Source organism: Hydra vulgaris, chromosome 09, assembly GCF_038396675.1.
Source record: "Hydra vulgaris chromosome 09, alternate assembly HydraT2T_AEP".
Lineage (NCBI taxonomy): Eukaryota > Metazoa > Cnidaria > Hydrozoa > Anthoathecata > Hydridae > Hydra > Hydra vulgaris.
The window spans coordinates 65,005,240-65,024,578 of record NC_088928.1 but is presented as its reverse complement, the minus strand read 5'-3'; positions in this window follow the sequence as shown (position 1 = coordinate 65,024,578).

Below are 19,339 nucleotides of genomic sequence, written 5' to 3'. Positions count from 1 at the left end.
TTTTTAATTTCATTACTGTAATTTATTATCTCAATCATTAACTAAAAGTCAAGACAAATTATTTAAAATAATTGTAAAATAATATATTTTACAAATATTTGTAAATATTTAACCTATTTTATGATATTTGTCTTAGAAATGCTTGTAAATGTTTTTACTTTTGAAATTTTTTTTAGGTCAGAGGAGGTCATCTGTCCCTACCTCCCAAAAAAAATCTTTAAAAATCTTGTGCATCTCGTAATGTGGTAAACTATGTAAATCAAAATTTATTGTTTAAAATATTACCACTTTTAATATTTTTTATTTTAGGTTGGAGGGACACGCCCCTTTCCCGAGTTTATGAGTGCATCGCTAGTGCATGTTGTAATGTACTAAAACATAATTTAAATTTTTTATACAAGGTTTACTTTTTTTTAATAAAGATAAAAATATTTATAAGAATGAATTATTTTAGATAATAGGGTGTGTATTCCATCATCCTGAAATCCACCCTAACTCAAAGATGAGCAATTCCTATTTGGAGGCAGCCTAGTAGGAAAATATAACAACATATTGCATATGAAATATGCAATAAGTTGTTTTTATAGGCAACTCTTACATCTATCTTTAGACACCAGGTTGTAAGCATTTCGATAAGAATTGACAAAGTCATAATAATTTTATTTTATTTTATTTTTTTTAAATTTATTTAGCCGTACAAGTATTTACAAGTTCCGTAATTTATAATACATAAAGATGGCAAGGATGAGAAGAAGACAGGTTTGTCTTATCACCTAGTCCCTTATTTTTCTAGACATTTATATAAATACATGGTAACTAACTTTAAAATTAAAAAAGGGTGAAAAAAACAAAATATTTCAAAGAAGATTATATGAAATGCAAAATAGTTTATTTAGTGCAGAGTTTTTAAAAGTTATTTTTAATAAAAATTAAGGAATTACTTTAAACACAACAACATAAAGTTTAGATTATAACCATGCGATGCTATAAATATACAAATTTCAAAGTTATTTTTTAATAGAAAATTTATGAAAACATGGAAAAACAACATGAAAAAAGCAAACATAAAAGTTAATTTAGAATCATAAGATACTATATATAAATATATATATATATATATATATATATATATATATATATATATATATATATATATATATATATATATATATATATATATATATAAGTTCATAATCAATCACTTTTGCAAAATTTTACAATCTGTTAAAATTGTTATTATAAAGTGTAAAATATTGATTTAACAAAAAGAAATTTAAAAAAAGTAATATTAAAAATTAAAATTCAAAGAAGATTACTTTTTTATTTTTCCTCTCTCTCTCTTATTTAAGAAAAAGAATAAATTTAAATTATCGTTAATGAAATTTATAAGTGCTAAAAATCTTTATATTAAATTACTATTTAATAATATAATTACTATATGTAATACCTATATGTAATTAAAGACTTTAGACCTATCCAGACAAATAAAGTATGCATTAGTAGATAGTTTTCAAATATAATATTTTTATAGATAGCTTTAAAAATAATTATCTGTGTGTTCATTATTTAAAAGTCATTATTTAAAATCTCTTTGAAGAAATGCGAACTCACAGGAACAACGGTAAATATTCTGTTGTTATTTATGATAAATTAGAAGTTAAAGATTTTAAAAAATCACATAAGAATGCTTAAAGTATATTTATTTATTATATTTTTATGTCTTAAATAATATTCTTAGTTTTTATTGTTAAAATGACGGAAGCCAACAGTTTTAATGTTTTTGACATATCAGAAAGGAAAAACGCACTAAACCGAATTACTGACGATGATAAAAACATGAACTTTTTTGACGAAATTTCAGTAGATACGACTTATTACAATGTTGACGATGTTAAACATGTTCTTAATTCTTCATCATCTTATTTTTCATTATTACATATAAACATCAGAAGCATAAATAAAAACTTTGAAAATTTAAAATTGATGTTAAATAATATAAGTAACAAGTTTAGTATTATCTGTCTGACAGAAACTTGGTGTCATCGAGACGCGATAAATTCTAACTTTCAATTATCAGGGTATAAACCTATTCATCAACCGAGAGAAAACGGCAATGGCGGGGACGTATCTATTTTCGTCCAAAACTCATTGGTTTTTAAACATGTTGAAAACCTCAAAGTAAATCACGCTAATTGTGAGTCATTAACTATTGAAATAATTAATAAAACAAATAAAAATACATTTATAACTGCAATATATAGACCGCTAAACGGTAATTACAATCAATTTGAAAACCACTTAAACTATTTGCTACCAAAGCTTATTAAAAAAAATGTGTACTTATTAGGTGATTTTAATTTGAATTTATTGAATAATAAAGCTAATAACCAAGTCATGAATTTTATAAATACACTTTTGCAACACAGCGTTTTTCCCATGATTAATAAGCCAACACGTGTGACTAAAACAACTGCATCTATTATCGATAATATTATTACTAATAATTACACAAGGACTAAAATCCAAAGTGGTATTATTAAAACAGATTTAACTGATCACTTTCCAGTTTTTCTGATAATAAATTCTGCAACCCTTGAGAATAAAATAAAAACAAAAACGGTATACGTAAGGAAAATAAATAATGAATCAATCGCCACGTTTCGTGATCTCTTACACGAAGTAAACTGGGAACTTTTAACTGATTGCAATGACGTTAATGATGGCTACAATATTTTTATTCGCATGTTTACAAGACAATACGAAAAGGCCTTTCCAAAAATAAAAAAAATTGTTAATTCTAAAAATTTGTTAAGTCCGTGGATGACGAGAGGACTCATTAAGTCGTCAAAAAAAAAAAAAAAACTTTACCAAAAATTTTTGAAAAAAAAGAACTACAAAAATGAAATCAAATACAAAAAATATAAAAATTCTTTTGAAAAATTAAAAAAGCAATCCAAAAAAAATTACTACTCTTCGTTACTTAATAAAACATTTGGAAATGCAAGGAAAACATGGAATGTAATTAAAGAAATAACAGGAGTGGGAATTGTGAAAAGTGATAATCTTCCAAAAAGATTGCAAAGAGATGATAATAGAGGAGATGCTTTTGTTAATAAAGAAATTGCTGAAACATTTAATAGTTTTTTTATAAATATAGGAAAAAAGCTTGCCGGTGCAATTCCTGAGGGAAAAAAATCATTTAAATTTTTTTTGAAAAAATCTGATTCCTTCATGGAGGAGTCGGAGCTTTTAATTGATGAACTTCGACTAGCAATTAGTATGCAGAAAACAAATAAAAGTGCGGGTCTGGATGAGGTTAACCCTGATGTTGTAAAAGCGGTCTCAGATATTATAGAGAAACCTCTTTTTAAAATTTTTAATCTTTCCCTAAAAAACGGCATTTTTCATGCAGTAATTGATCTTGCCAACCAAATTTTAAATCGTTTTGATAACGACAGTTACACACTCGGAATTTTTCTAGATCTATCAAAAGCATTTGATACTGTCAACCACAAGATTCTAATTTATAAACTACACAATTATGGAGTAGTTCACTCCAATTTAAAGTGGCTGCAATGTTATTTACAAAATCGTAAACAAGGAGTACCGTATGACTTAACATGTTCCCCATTTGAATCAATAAATTGCGGAGTTCCCCAAGGATCAATACTTGGACCCCTGCTGTTTTTAATTTATATTAATGATATTTATTTGTCTTCAAAAATACTTAATTATATTATTTTTGCTGATGACACAAATGTTTTCTTTTCTGACTCAAATTTAAAAAATATTTTTTATATTGTAAACACAGAATTAATATATCTTAATGAGTGGTTTGAAGCAAATAAACTTTCATTAAATATTGAAAAAACGAAATATATTTTGTTTGCTAAGTCATCTAAATCCGAGAACCTTCCACTCAAATTACCTGAACTAACAATTAACAATATTAAAATAAAAAGAGTTTTTTCAATGAAAATACTAGGAATAATTTTCGATGAGAATTTAAATTGGAAAAGCCAAATAAAGCTAGTCGAGAACAAAGTTTCAAAGACCCTGGGGATTATGTACAAGACAAAACATCTTTTAAAAAATTTATGTTTAAAAAATTTATACTTTTCATTTATACATAGTCATATTAACTATTGTAATATTGCCTGGACAAACAATCATTTATCTTTCCTAAAAGTTATTTATACAAAACAAAAGCAAGCAAGTAGATTAGTTTTGGGCGCAAGTAGATACGAAAGTGCCGAGCCGTTACTCAAGGAAATAAATGCTCTAAATGTATACAAACTAAATATATACCATAACTTGTTATTTATGTTTAAACTTCAAAATGAAATGATTCCAAAATATTTTTTTAAAAGTTTCACTCGAATTAATCATAAATATGAAACAAGACATTCAATGAGTAATTACTACATCCCACTAACATCACTCAAAAAATCTGACTTCTCGACTATATGCCGGGGACCACGCTTGTGGAATTCGGTTCTTGACGAAAATATGAAAAAAATAAAATCTGTTGCTACATTTAAAAGAACTATAAAAAAACACTTACTAAATTTAAACATTACGTACATTCTCTCATTTTTTTGAAAAAAAAAATCGAAATAGTTTTGTATTTTTAATTTTTTATGTACTTTATTTAATTTTAGTATTGCATTGAATATGTATATGCATATGAAGCGAATTAAATTTTTTTTTTGTTGTTTATTGTCTTTAATATGTATACGAATATGTACAGATATGTAATTTTTTATTTGTTATTTTATATTTTAACTTTATCTTAAATTTCTTCTTTTCTTAACTTTAAGTCCTTTTTTTAACGTTAAGTTCTTCTTTAACCTTCTAACATTTCTAACCAATTTTTTTTTTTAAACTTATTAATTTCACTCTTTTATGTAATATTGGAAAATGTAAAATTTAATTGTATTTTTTTTTGTATTTCACAAAGGGGCTTGATGATAAGTCATTTTGACTTCTACTTGCCCCAGTCAGCTTGTAATATATATATTTGTTTAAATTTATAGATAACATTGTAAAATGTGTAAAATGACGAAATAAATAGAAAAAAAAAAAAAAAAAAAAAAAAAACTAAAATATGATAAAAAAAGTAATAGTTTTAGTTTTTGTTTAATCTGATGAAGAGTTGTAATTGTTTTAATATCATTACTGATTATCTTATTCCATGCATTAGGTCGTCTAATAGTTATTGAGAACTTGGTGAAGTCATATATAGTTTTGGGTTGAACAAAGTTGTTACTTGAATATTTAGTTACGTATTTGTGTTGAATTTTTTTAAATAACGGTTTTAGGCAGTATGCATTTGAAAACAATCTAATTGCATGTATTTGTTTGCTAAATAGCTTTTTTGTCTTTGTTTCATTGGTGCTACACCAAGCAATGTGTGCATAATTAAGATAGGAATGAATAAATGAGTAATATATGTATTTCAAACATGATTGATCTAAAAATGGTTTTGCTTTATAGAGTAATCCGATAATTTTATAAATTTTATTTTCAATCAAGTTTATGTGGTCTTTCCAATTTATGTTTTCATCTAGAATTACACCTAAAAATTTCATTGAACAATCTCTTTTAACGATGTATTCTCCAATAATAAGTTTTTGAAGTGCAAGAGAAATATTATCTTCTTTATGGAGGCGATGAAAAATAGTATATTTAGTTTTAGTTAAATTAATTGAAAGTTTATTCATATTTAACCATTCGGTTAGTTTTAGAAGTTCAATGTTGACCGTTTTAAATAATGTTGTTATATCACTATGAGAATAAAATAAAGTTGTGTCATCAGCAAATAAGACAGAATCTAGAATAATAGAGGCTTTGCTTAAATCATTAACATAAATTAAAAATAAAAGTGGTCCTAATATAGATCCTTGAGGAAAGCCGCAAGCAACTGTCATATTGTTAGTTTTTTTATTGCTGAATGAAATATATTGTTTTCTATTAGATAGGTAGCTTTTAAACCAAGCTATGTTTATATTTTTGATTCCGTAGTTTTCTAATTTTTTAATTAAAACACTATGATCAACTGTGTCGAACGCCTCACTAAGATCTATGAAAACACCTAAAGTGAACTTGTTTTCGTCAAAACCTTGAAAAATAATCTGATTAAGATGAAGAATTGCATGATCAGTAGAGTGTCCTGTTTTGAAGCCAAACTGTTTGTTATAAAAAATATTATTTTTTTCTAAAAATGAGTACAATTTGTTATACATAATGCGTTCTTGTATTTTTGAGAAGCAAGGAAGAATGGAAATAGGTCTATAATTAGAAATATTAGCATCATCTCCAAAGTTAAAAACTGGCGTTACCCTAGCAATTTTAAGTTTTTTTTGGAAAGGTTCCTCGTTTAAACGAAAGATTAAATATATGCAAAAGGATTTTTTTAATTTAGAAGATATATTTAATTATAACGTTACTGCTAGTATTATCAAATCCTTGTGCCTTGTTTAATTTTCATGAACGCACAGTGTTGAAGAAACTGTGATCAAAATAATTCATTGTGATCAAAATTAAAAACTGTGATCAAAATTTCTCATTGTTAAACTCACTGTGTTTTAATTTTGATACTAAATTTAAACCTGCGTTGTTAATTTAAACCTACGTAGTTAATAAAAACTTTATTTTGATCACAGTTTCTTCAACAATTCCATATACCGCAAAATCGGTACTAAAAACGTCATAATTTTTTGTGGTATTGTTCGATTTTTATATTTTTTTTACTTTTATAATAATGAATCAAAGCTTATTCTAATGATATATATCAACCTAGAATTTATTTAATTTAAAAACTTCATGTAGTATACCTAATATTATGAGAAAACTACTGGTGGTTGAAATGGTTTGTTATTAAAAAACTGCTAGTGGTGGAAGTATAGAATTATAAACTACTAAATTAGTTATTTAAATACTTTATTAGTTTTCTCGTAACGCACCACTTCAAAGTTTGACTTTTTTTTACTCTCCAAATAAAATTTTCTAGAGTTGGAATTAATGATTTTAAATGTTAACAGTTTAAATTTTAATGATATTTTTTTAAAAATAGCTAAATGAATATAGCCTGTAAAAAAATAATCTCTTAGATTAAATCGGTTCAGAATCATCTAATAATTCATAATCTATTATAGAAAAAAATCTCTTATAGAAAAATAAACTTACTGATTGCGTTAATCTTTCTTTCGTTTACAAATGAAAAAGAAAACTGCTTTTGCAGATTTCGTAACGATAAGGAATGGCAATGCTAACGCATTAATTACTTATTCTCATTCATCCGAGAGTATAGTAGGGTGGGGTAAAAATAATTTTTTTGAATGAAGATACTGATCAATATGAGGAAAACACCGCTAACCGTTTGTAAAAAAATTCGTCTTTTACGGAAGTGAAAAGTTGGGTTGCTCTTGAAAAACAATGTAATATTGGATATACTGTGGAGGTACTGTTAATTAAAGCATCAATTAATTTTCAAGTTTTTATAACCAATGTAAATAAAATATAAAAATTCCTTTTAAACTTTAAGCCGCTACACTGTGTTTTTTGTTTTTGCAATTTGTAAGTAATTAGTGATTGAAGCATTGAATAGAAAAATTATATTAAAGAACATAAGTCTTACTGAAGGTGAAAAAAATTACATTAAACTTTAATCCTTAATTATATTTATAAAAAGTTTGTCCTTGTTTAGCTTAGTTAATACTTTTAGGTTTCTACATCTGGGATCAATGTTACTTATTTAAATAACGTGCAAGTAAAGAATACTTTTTTTTGGCCAGACTTTTTTAAAACATTTTTTTTCGGAAATTTGGAATTCGAAAACCGGTTTTTCGAAAAGTTGGATTTTGTATAAACGCCAATCGTAGATGACATACTAAAATATAAAATTGTGTATAAAAACGTTATCAAACATATTAACAAAAATGATCAATAGCAAAACTGCGATATATAAAAAATTAATAAATAAAATATTGCCCACGAGCTTCTTTGCAAGCAGCACATCTTTTTTGCATCAATTTAACAAGATTGTTGAAAATTTTGTTTGGAGCTTTTCCCCTAATGGTACCTAATTCTTGCCTTAGGGTATATATGGATCTAATTTGTACCTTGGCTATTTTTTTGTCCATCCAAGATTCAATTGGAATCAAATTTAGTGGTAGCTAGCCATGGCAATAAATATACTTTGTTTTCTTTCATCCATGCTTTTACTGTACGAGCTGTGTGGGCAAGTGCTATATCAATCAATATGTCCACTGATGGAGCCATGCAGCTCTCCAGCGTCTCTCTCTCTCACTCTATATATATATATATATATATATATATATATATATGTGTTTGTTGATTCGGCCTGTATAAATATTACAGATATATATTACCAACACTCTCGCCGCCAACTTTGTAACCTCGGTACAACAAAGCGATAACTATACTTATATGATTTAAATCTTTTAACAAGAACTTTGCTTTTTCTATTTATTTTGTAAAGACCACCCAATTCTCTACATACAACACCTTAATCTTGTGAGCCGATCTCAGGCTGTCAGCAAAGGTTTTCTAACAGCCGCATAAACACCAATTTTTTCCTTAGTAAGTTGTTTCTAACTGTATTTAAAGAAATACGTTTTTCACGGTTTCGTTTAATTCAGTTAAAACATTTAAGTTAAACAAGTCGTTTGAACGGTTTCGTTAAACTTTACTTCAGTTAAAACATTTAAGTTAAACAAAAAAAATTATCATTTTATTTATTTTTTAAACGACAAAAAACATAAGCCGTAATCATACAAATGAAAACTTTGTCTATTTATGTTATGATTATTATAAAAATATTCTTTAAATCAAAATAAAATAGAAACTTCATCAAAGTATTAAAAAACTAAAAATCACATTAAACAATTTTATTTTAAAAAATTATTTTATTTATATATATATATATATATATATATATATATATATATATATATATATATATATATATATATATATATATATATATATATATATATATATGTATATATATATATATATATATATATATATATATATATATATATATATATATATATATATATATATATATATATATATATCTTCAGAAACGCAATAGCAATAAATGTGACTACATTTTCATATATTTTCAATATTAAAAAATATTGCAAAGATCTAATAATTAAATTAATTTTCACAACCAATAAATTACAAAATGGTTTTTACATAAAAGATCCACTTCCTAAGCTGCTAAAATCTAATGTTGTATACAAACTTTCTTGCGCCTGCTGTAATGTCAGTTATATTGGAGAAACCTACAGACACTTGACAACAAGGGTAAATGAGCACCATACAAGTGATAAACAATCTAATGTTTATAAGCATTTAATTTTATCTGTTAAGTGTTAAAATCTGACTAACTATAATTGTTTTGAAATTTTGGATACTGCCCTGACCAAAAACAAATCAAATATTAAAGAGGCGCTCCATATAAAATGGGAAAATCCCTCTTTAAATAAACAAACTTCTCACTATAATATAAATTTGCCAATCTAGTTTATTTATTTATTTTTTTTTTCATTCACTTATTTATTATTATTATAATTATTTTTATTATTTACCGTGTTATATTTGTATTATGGATTTTAATTGATATGTAACAAATTTATTTGTCTGTTAATACTTTTTTGTAATGTCTTCAATTTTTGATTTTTATATTCTAGAGTTTTAATTGTTATTTTATCTTTTGAAAATGTAGTATTTTCAATGTTAATTCATTTATAAACAATAAACTTACAACTTAAAACTCTTAAATGTTTTGTGAAACTGTCTATACAATAATAATAACAATAATAAAAATAATTATTATTTATTATATTTTAAAACATTAAAAAAAATATATATTTCAAAACTTATTTAATTATAGCTGTTTATTTTCCCTTTATAATGATATAACAATAGTAATAAATAAATAATAATAATAACAATAAAAATAAATATAAAAAAAAATTTATAAACTATATTAAAAATTATAAAAATATAAAAGATAACATAATTATTTAAGAATAATACAAATTATAATTACAATAATAATAAATTACAATAATAACAAAAATAGTTAGTTAGTAGTAAATGCTGTAACTGGCTTAGCTAGTGAGTGTGTTATCAGGCAAACTATGACAGCCAAAGTGATCGATTGCTGCTCATCCAACAATCGATTTCTGCTTTGAAACTGTTAATTGAAGGTGATTTAATTATTTCCTTTGGCAAAGAGTTCCATAAATTTGCTGTTCTATTGAAGAAGAAATTATCTCTGTGTTTTTGCCTTGTCTTTTCTTTGTAATATTCAAAACAGTGACCTCTTGTGTGATTGTAAATAATTGCAAAACGATTGCCTTTGTCTAGTTTGTCAATATTTCGAATAATTTTATACATTTGTATTAGATCTCCTCTTTGTCTCCTTTCCATTAGTGTAGTTAGATCTAATGCTTTAAGTCTATTTTTCAAAGGAAAGATTTCTGATTGACCCTTCTAGTTTAGTAGCTTTGTGCTGGATTTTTTCGATATTAATACAATCAGATTTGAGATAAAGGGACCAGACTGAAACTGCAAACTTTAGTAATGGGCTAATAAATGTCAAATAGAGAGATTGAAGTAAATTTCTGTCAAAACGAGCGAACAATTTTGCAATACGACCAAGCATTTGATTTGCTTTGTTGATTGCAGTAGTGACTTGATTTTTCCACTTTAGATTTGTACTAAAAATGACTCCAAGATCTCTTTCTGTGTCTGACTCTGTCAACTGCTTATTGACTCTGTCAACTGCGTATTGGCCATAATGCATGACTACACACTTTGATATGTTCAAAGGCAAAAGTTATTTTTGAGACCATTTGTAGGCATTATCTAGATCAGTGTGAAGTTTTGTAGCGCATTGTTCTGGTGATAATTGCGAAATTAATTTTGTGTCATCGGGTTATAGTTTGGTAACATTTAGCAATTCTCTTGAAAAGTCATTGATGTATAAAACAAATAGAAGTGCTGCAATTACAGAACCTTGCGGTACGCCACTTAAAATTTTATCCCAGTCAGAAATGATGTCACCTTGAACAACTCTTTGTCTTCTGTTTTCTAAGAAAGCTTCGATCCATTTTCGTATCAGACCATTGAAACCGTTAGCTTTATGTTTAGCGATCAGTCTTTTGTGGGGAACAGTATCAAAGGCCTTAGCAAAGTCCAGCAAAATAACATTAGCAGGAATACCAAAATCTAAGCTAGACGAAATATAGTCGAGGCTTTCCAGAAGATAAGTGGTACACGATTTATTTCTAAAGAATCCATGTTGCTCTTTTGCTAATAAATTACTTTTATACAAATACTTCTCCATTTTTGCTCTAATTATACTCTCCATAATTTTACATGGAACTGGAAGATAATTGCTAGGAACAGTCTTATCACCTTTTTTGAACAATAGTGTTACGTTCGCTGATCTGAATTGAACTGGAAGTTCACTGTTAGCTAAAGATGACCTAATAATTAATGTTAGAGGAAGAGCAAAGACTTCAGCACAGTTTTTGAGCAGAAATGGATGCATTTTATCAGGATCACATGCTTTGTTTTGATTAAGACCTTTTAATTTATCTAATATCATTTCGTTGCTGATATCATTTGGATCTAAGTCTACAAGCTTTGAGTGATTATCATCGAATTCAACTGCGAAAGGTAGAATTTCTCCTTCTTCAATTACAAAAACATCTTTGAAACATTTGTTGAGTAGATTAGCTATCTCTATAGGTTCTTAAGTTAGATTGCCATTAGCTTTTTTCAAGGCTCTGATTAATTCTTTGACCTCTTGTTGACTGTTCAAATATTTATAGAGAAGCTTTGGATTTAGCTTGGATTTTTCAACTAAAACCTCTTCGTACGCAAGACGTTCAGCTTTTGTTTCGTTTTTAACCAAATTACAAAGCAATTTATATTATTTGCAAAGGATAACATATTTCCATTTACAAGCACAGTTCATGTATCTAAGATTTTTTTTTTTAATTAAAATCATCAAATTTAGTTTAATGCGTTACTATGATAATTTGACTGGGCCATAAGAATCATTAATAGGACAGTACCAAAATAGTATTTAAACGCCTTGATTAACCGCCCTCGAATGTAAAAGTTTAATGTTATTCTTTTATTTTTTTATCACTTAAACTTGTTTTAGCCGACTAACTTTAGTTGCACTGAAATATTAGTCCACTAATATTAGCAAACTAAAAATTTAGTTGACCAATTTTAGTTACACTAAAAAGTTAGCCCACTAATTTTAGTTAAACTAAAAAGTTAGTCGACTAATTTTGGTTAGACTAAAAAGTTAGTCGACTAATTTTAGTTAGACTAAAAAGTTAGTCGACTAATTTAAAGTAGACTAAAGTTAGTTTACTAATTTAAATTAGACTAAAACTAACCTTAACTCCCATCCCTAATACTGACTGATTTTCTTATGCGCTTTGTCTAAAAACCTTTATTAAATTATGCAACAAGTTTGTTGTAAATTTCTTATATATTTTATTTATCAGTTAGTATTGTAACACTTTTTAAAAGACTATATAATTGTCTCATAGAGACATTTGTAATTTTTAAATTTTGTTTTCAAAAGTTGTTTTTATTTCGTTCAAAAGTTTTTAATTATTTTTTCAAATAAATTTTTCAAATAATTATTGTGGTTTTTTTTTTAATAATTTTTTTAAGTCTTGGTTTAATCTATGGATTTTAAAGAGACTTAGTTTAAAAAAGTTTTTGACCTTTTGGAAATGCTTTATTATAGTGGTTTTGAATAACTGTATCAACATTTTTATAACCTGCATCAACATTATCATAACTTGTATCAAAGTTTTTAAATTGCAATTCTTTTCATTTTCAGTTTTACTTTTAATATAATAAGCCTTATAATAGGAATTACTTTACCTTCACAATGAAAGAAATTTTACACACAGAAATTTTAGAATATGCATAGAATTTTCGCATATTCTTAGATCTTTATTTTCTTTTATATTTTTAATTAAATTTAATTAATTTTAATATTATTCATATTTGTATTAACAAATTGTCAAAGTGTAACGACCATTACACACACACACACACACACACACACACACACACACACACACACACACACACACACACACACACACACACATGCACACACACACAGAAGTTTTAGAATATACATAGAATTTCTGCATATTATTAAATCTTTGTCATCTTTAATACTTAATAGTTAATTCTCAAAATGTATAAACCATTTAGTTTAAACATTTTAACAGAATCTTTAGATATTTAAATGTTAAGTGTGTTTATAAGAATATACAATATGTCTCATTATATTATACATATTATACACGCACTTACATATGATCATACACACACACACAAACGTAGAGCGCTTGTCTAGTAAGCGAGAGGTTCGGAGTTCGACTCCACCACGTCTCTGGAAGTACTGCGCTCAACTTATTTTCTACACGCAGCGGCCTTGTTTGTCAAGGTTCGTGTTTCGGAGTTAAAGAGTTGAGTGAGGGTTGTAACCATAATAATAAAAATTAAAAAAAAAAAAAAAAAAGTAGCTCCTAGACTAAAGTGGCCCCCTCGGCCTTGGGGAGGTGAACATCCATTAAAAAAAACACACACACTCACAAAAAAGGGGACTCGCCCCTCCCTCCTTTTAGGACTTTTGACCCTATTAAATTAAATTGTGGTTGTTTGCAGCTTTTTTGAAAGTAAATTTGGTAAAAAAGTTTTTTATAAAATTCTTGAACAAGATTGTAGAATTGACATTAAAATTTTATATGTAACAAGCTTTTGCATTGAAATTAAGCTATAGAGCTGAATCATACAAACAACGGCAGTAAGTCCTAAATAACTGTGTTTTTACTTTTACAGAGCATCTCTTGAATCATCTAATAAGAATATTTGTATGAGTATATAAACATTTAACCTTTCTGTTTATATCTACATCATTTTAACATTAATTATGAAAATATCTTTTTTTTTTTTTTTTTTTTTTTTGTATTTACACTTTGCCGATAAAAAAAAAAATTTACAGTCGTAACTTATAAAAAAATAATTACATGACCGGGGCTAGAAGAAGACAAATTTAGTCTTATCATTAAGCCCCAAAAAATGCGTCATTACTAGACAAAATATAGTTTGACAATAAAATATAATTTCAATGTATATATCTCTGATATGTATTATAAAAGAAAATTTAAATATATCGCATATCGTTTAAAATTTATAGTTTTTCAAAAAATAAGATAAAACAATTGCTTTGTAAAATAAAAGAAACAAAATTTATTAAAATATTAAATGACAAAAATAACATTTAAGAATTGGTTTGAAAAATAAGAAGATATGATTTTATATAAAAACATTTTATTGGTAGAGCATTTTATAGTTTAACTTATTTAATTATATTTATAATTCTTTTCATTGCCAATTAAGTAAAAGCAAATAAACAGTATAAAATAAAAGTAAAAGACTAATAAATAACGCAAAAATAAAAAATAAATTTCTCAAAAAGAAGATTATCATTTAAAATGATAAAAATATATGTACAATTATTGATTAATTATGTATTAATAATCAAAAGTAATTAATTAATTAACTATTATTTATTGATTTCTAATATAAAGAAGTTTTATTAGAAAAAATTTAATTCATTTTCAGTTAACAAAAGTAATTGCTTAAGTTTTGTTTTGAATTGGTTTAGAGAATAATTAGTTTTCATTTCATTATTTAATATTATGTTCCACAACTTTGGTCCTCGGTTTACAATAAAGAATTTAGTAGCGGAATAATAAGTTTTGGATTAAATGTAGTTGTATTTTGAAAATCTGGTAGGGTATATGTGATTTATTTTTTCAAAAATTGAATAAAATAAGATTGGTAATATATTTTTATCAAGTTTGAACATGAAAATAAGAACTTGATAGAGGTTTATATACATTTAGGATATTGAGTTCATTAAATAGTGTTTGTGTGTGTGAGAAGCGATCTACGTTTGAAATTATCCTTATAGCCTATTTTTGTTTGCTAAGCAATTTTTTTATTTTCGTCGCGTTAGTGCTACACCAAGCAATGTTCGCATAACTTAAGTAGCAATGAATAAAAGAAAAGTAAATGTTTTTTAAACAAGATTGATGTAATAACTGCTTTGCTTTGTACATTATACCTAAATTTTTTGATATTTTGTCTTCAACTACACCTATATGTTCCCTCCAGGTTAAATTTTCGTCTAGAAACACACCTAAAAACTTTATTGATTGCTCTCTCTTTATTAATTGATTGTCAATAAAAAGGTCCGGAAGTTCTAAGGGAAGATCTGATTTTTTATGTAGGCGATGGAATAAAGTGTATTTTGTTTTAGTAATATTTAAAGATAACTTGTTTTATTTAAACCATTGGGTTAGTTTGTCTAGTTCTTTGTTTAATGTTTGGAATAATATATTGATATCTTTATTGGAATAAAACAAGCTGGTATCATCTGCAAATAAAATTGTATTGAAAATGTTAGAAAATTTATTTAAATCGTTTATATAAACAAGAAATAGAAGTGGCCCTAAAATTGATCCTTGAGGAACACCACATGTAATTGTCTCATAATTAGTTTTTCCTTCATCATAAACTATATACTGCTTCCTATTAGTCAAATAACTCTCGAACCAGGACAAGTTAGTATTTTTTATACCATAACTTTTGAGTTTCGATAGAAGGATTTGATGATTGACTGTATCAAAGGCTTTACTTAAATTGATAAAAAGACCAAGGGTATACTTGCCTTCATCAAACGATTTAAATATGTCCTGAAGAAGGTGAATGATTGCATAATCGGTGGAATGGCCAGATTTGAATCCAAATTGTTTATGGTAAAGAATATTATTTACATTTAAAAAAGAATAAAGCCTATTATACATAACTCGCTCTAATATTTTAGAAAAACAATTAAGAATTGAGATTGGACGATAATTTGCAACTTCAGAAGGATCGCCTGATTTTAAAATTGGAATGATTTTTGCAATTTTTAGGTTTTCTGGAAAAACACCATTTTTTAAAGATAAATTAAAAATATGTAATAATGGAATTGTGATGTATTTTATCGATTTAATAACAACATTACTACTTATAGAATCGAAACCTACACTTTTTTTGGACTTTAACAAAGAGACTGCGTCTAATAATTCATTTTCCGTAAGTTTAGGATTAGACATAACACTAATGTTGTTTGAGGTTACGTAAGACTTAAAGTGTCAGGGTTTAGGGTTAGGGTTAGGGTTTGGGTTATCATCCCTTAGATTATTTTCGATTATGTATCCAAGATAATTAAATTTCACAATAACTTCACAACCCACTTAAGTAAATAAAGGAAAGTTATGTTATCAAATAAAATAAAGTTCATCTGAGTTATGTTATTCAATAAGTTGTTGAATATAAAAAAATAATTTAAGTTTAATATGTCAAACTGAAAATTTGTTAAATTAAAAAAATGCATGTTACACTTGATTAGATATGCATTAAAGTGCATGACTTTCAAAAGTACAAATTTTTGATTAACGAGAATGTTATGTTTTATATAGTTTAAGAGTGAGCATATAAAAAAAAAAACAATTTATGCCATATTATATAGTATAGATAAATAAATGATAATTAAAAGTACTTTATAAATAAATTGTTAATTTTATTCTGATTTGAAAGAAAATACAGTTAAATACTATTTTCAGTAATATTATTTCCTTTAATACATAGACAACAGTATGAATAAGTGGTATAAATATATATATATATATACAGATTTTTACTCCAAATTAATAATTTTTCGCGGTTATCTTTTTAAACTCAAACTCAACATAGCATTTTTTTAGCCGGCTTCTCGGTTATATATATATATATATACATATATATATATATTATATATATATATATATATATTTATATATATATATATATATATATATATATATATCTTATATATATATATATATATATATATATATATATCTTATATATATATATATATATATATATATATATATATATATATATATATATATATATATATATATATATATATATATATATATATATATGTATATATATATATATATATATATATATATATATATATATATATATATATATATATATATATGCATAATATAAAATATTTGCTATGAAAAAATGCTATGTTGAGTTTGATTTTAAAAAGGTAACCACGAAAAATTATTAATTTCGAGTAAAAATCTGTTAGCTAGCAGACTTGACTTGAACATTTTTTTGAAAATTTCTTTATTTACATTTTGTTTCGCTACCTGGATTGTACATAAAACATTGCTCTATTCAATAAATTGTACTATTAGAATTATACTTTCGATTTGTAAAGAGTGAGATCTTTTAATGTTAGAAATAATATCTTAAAAGTAGAATTATTTACATAAAACAGTAGAAACCAGCAACAAAAAACAAAATATCATCATAATAAGTAACTTTATGACATGCTCCTCCTTTCTATCGTTTAATATAAGTTGCAAACACAAACTTTAGAAAGTAAGTCAAGTTAAAACCGTTTCCTCGTTGAGCAAAAGAAACGAATGCGAACGTTACTAACAACATTTCGTACAACCTCAGATATTCAAAAATTTCAATATTACTTAGATTTTTAACAGAGGAATAAATTTCAAAAGATGTTAATTTAATAAGATTCGTTAAAACTTTGAAATATTGTGTTAGGAACCTACCTAAAAAGAAATTTTAGTCGTCGATTATTTTATCGCTCTTGGAAATTGCGAATTTTACAGACCTGTCATTATGTATATGGGGTACTGTGACTTGGCCAATACAGCATGTTGAATAAAATTATTTCCAACAGCTTACCATATATCGGGCAGTACCACATGCTTGTGGGTACCGTATGAATTTACCGAATGTTTTACTATGGTTTATCCGGCCGGATGTGCTATATCGGGCCAAATATGCCGGATATTGGTTTATATTGCTCTTTAATAAAGTTCTAACGTGTTTATAAGTAAAAACGTTTGCAAGTCTTTTACTACAAAAAATATTTTTTTTAAAAGTGAATAACTAGTATAAGTTTTATATGACATATGAAGCTAATCGAAATTAATAGCAGTGATTCCGGGACCCAATTCCCAGACCAGTTGATTAGGATTTAAACATTTTTTTTAAATATTCACATAAGCGTTCAAAATATGATACTATCAGTCTTGTGCTAGACATTTATTGATTTTTGGGAGTGTGCAACACATTCATTGATTTTATTGATTTTTGGTAGTATATGCGCTTTGAGTTCATTTTATTTTTTATTATTATTCTTTATCAACGTCGAGTTTTTTTTAGCAAAATAACCTTAGCTGCTTGCCTTCTGTACTACAGATAGTTCCTCCTCCGCCCTCCCCTAACATTGTAGTAGCACTCTTTTTTTATGATATATATTTTTTAGTAGTTTTATATTATATATTGTTTACATACAGTGTTTGCATATTAAAATATATTTTAATGATGTTTTCATAAATTAGCCTGTTTTTCAGAAAAAAACCCTGTTTTTTAGGTCTTCACAATCCAATTTTTTAATAAAAATTTCCTGCTTTTACCAATGACCCTGTGGGAACCCTTGTATATGTATATGTATATGTCATATATATATATATATATATATATATATATATATATATATATATATATATATATATATATATATATATATATATATATATATATGAATATATATATATATATATATATATATATATATATATATATATATATATATATATATATATATATATACATATACATATATAAGTAACTAAATACATATATAAGTATATATATAAGTAATTAAACGAGTTTATCCAATTTATATAGAAGTGAGTTTATTAGAATATACTCATTAACTGTATTAGAAAACTAAACCTTTAGTGATTTTATGACTGCTTGATTTTATGATTAAATTTTTGAGATATCGCCTTAAGGTTCTTGTGAAACAATTATATTATTGAAACAATTATGAAAGAATTTAACTTTATTTGTAATTTTCAGCTTCATTGAACTGTATTAGAAAACTACACTGTTCAAATTCATTCAACATTTGTTCATCTCCAAAAAAACTTTATAAACTACTGCGTCATCCGACAATGATGATTGGTAGATCCAATGAAGAACCGAAAGCTTCAACAATGCACTATCGAGGTTTGGACTCTGTTATTAATGATAAGAATTTTTTCATCATCTAGAAAATTTAAATTAATCCAAACGCCAAAAAGTGCGATCAAAC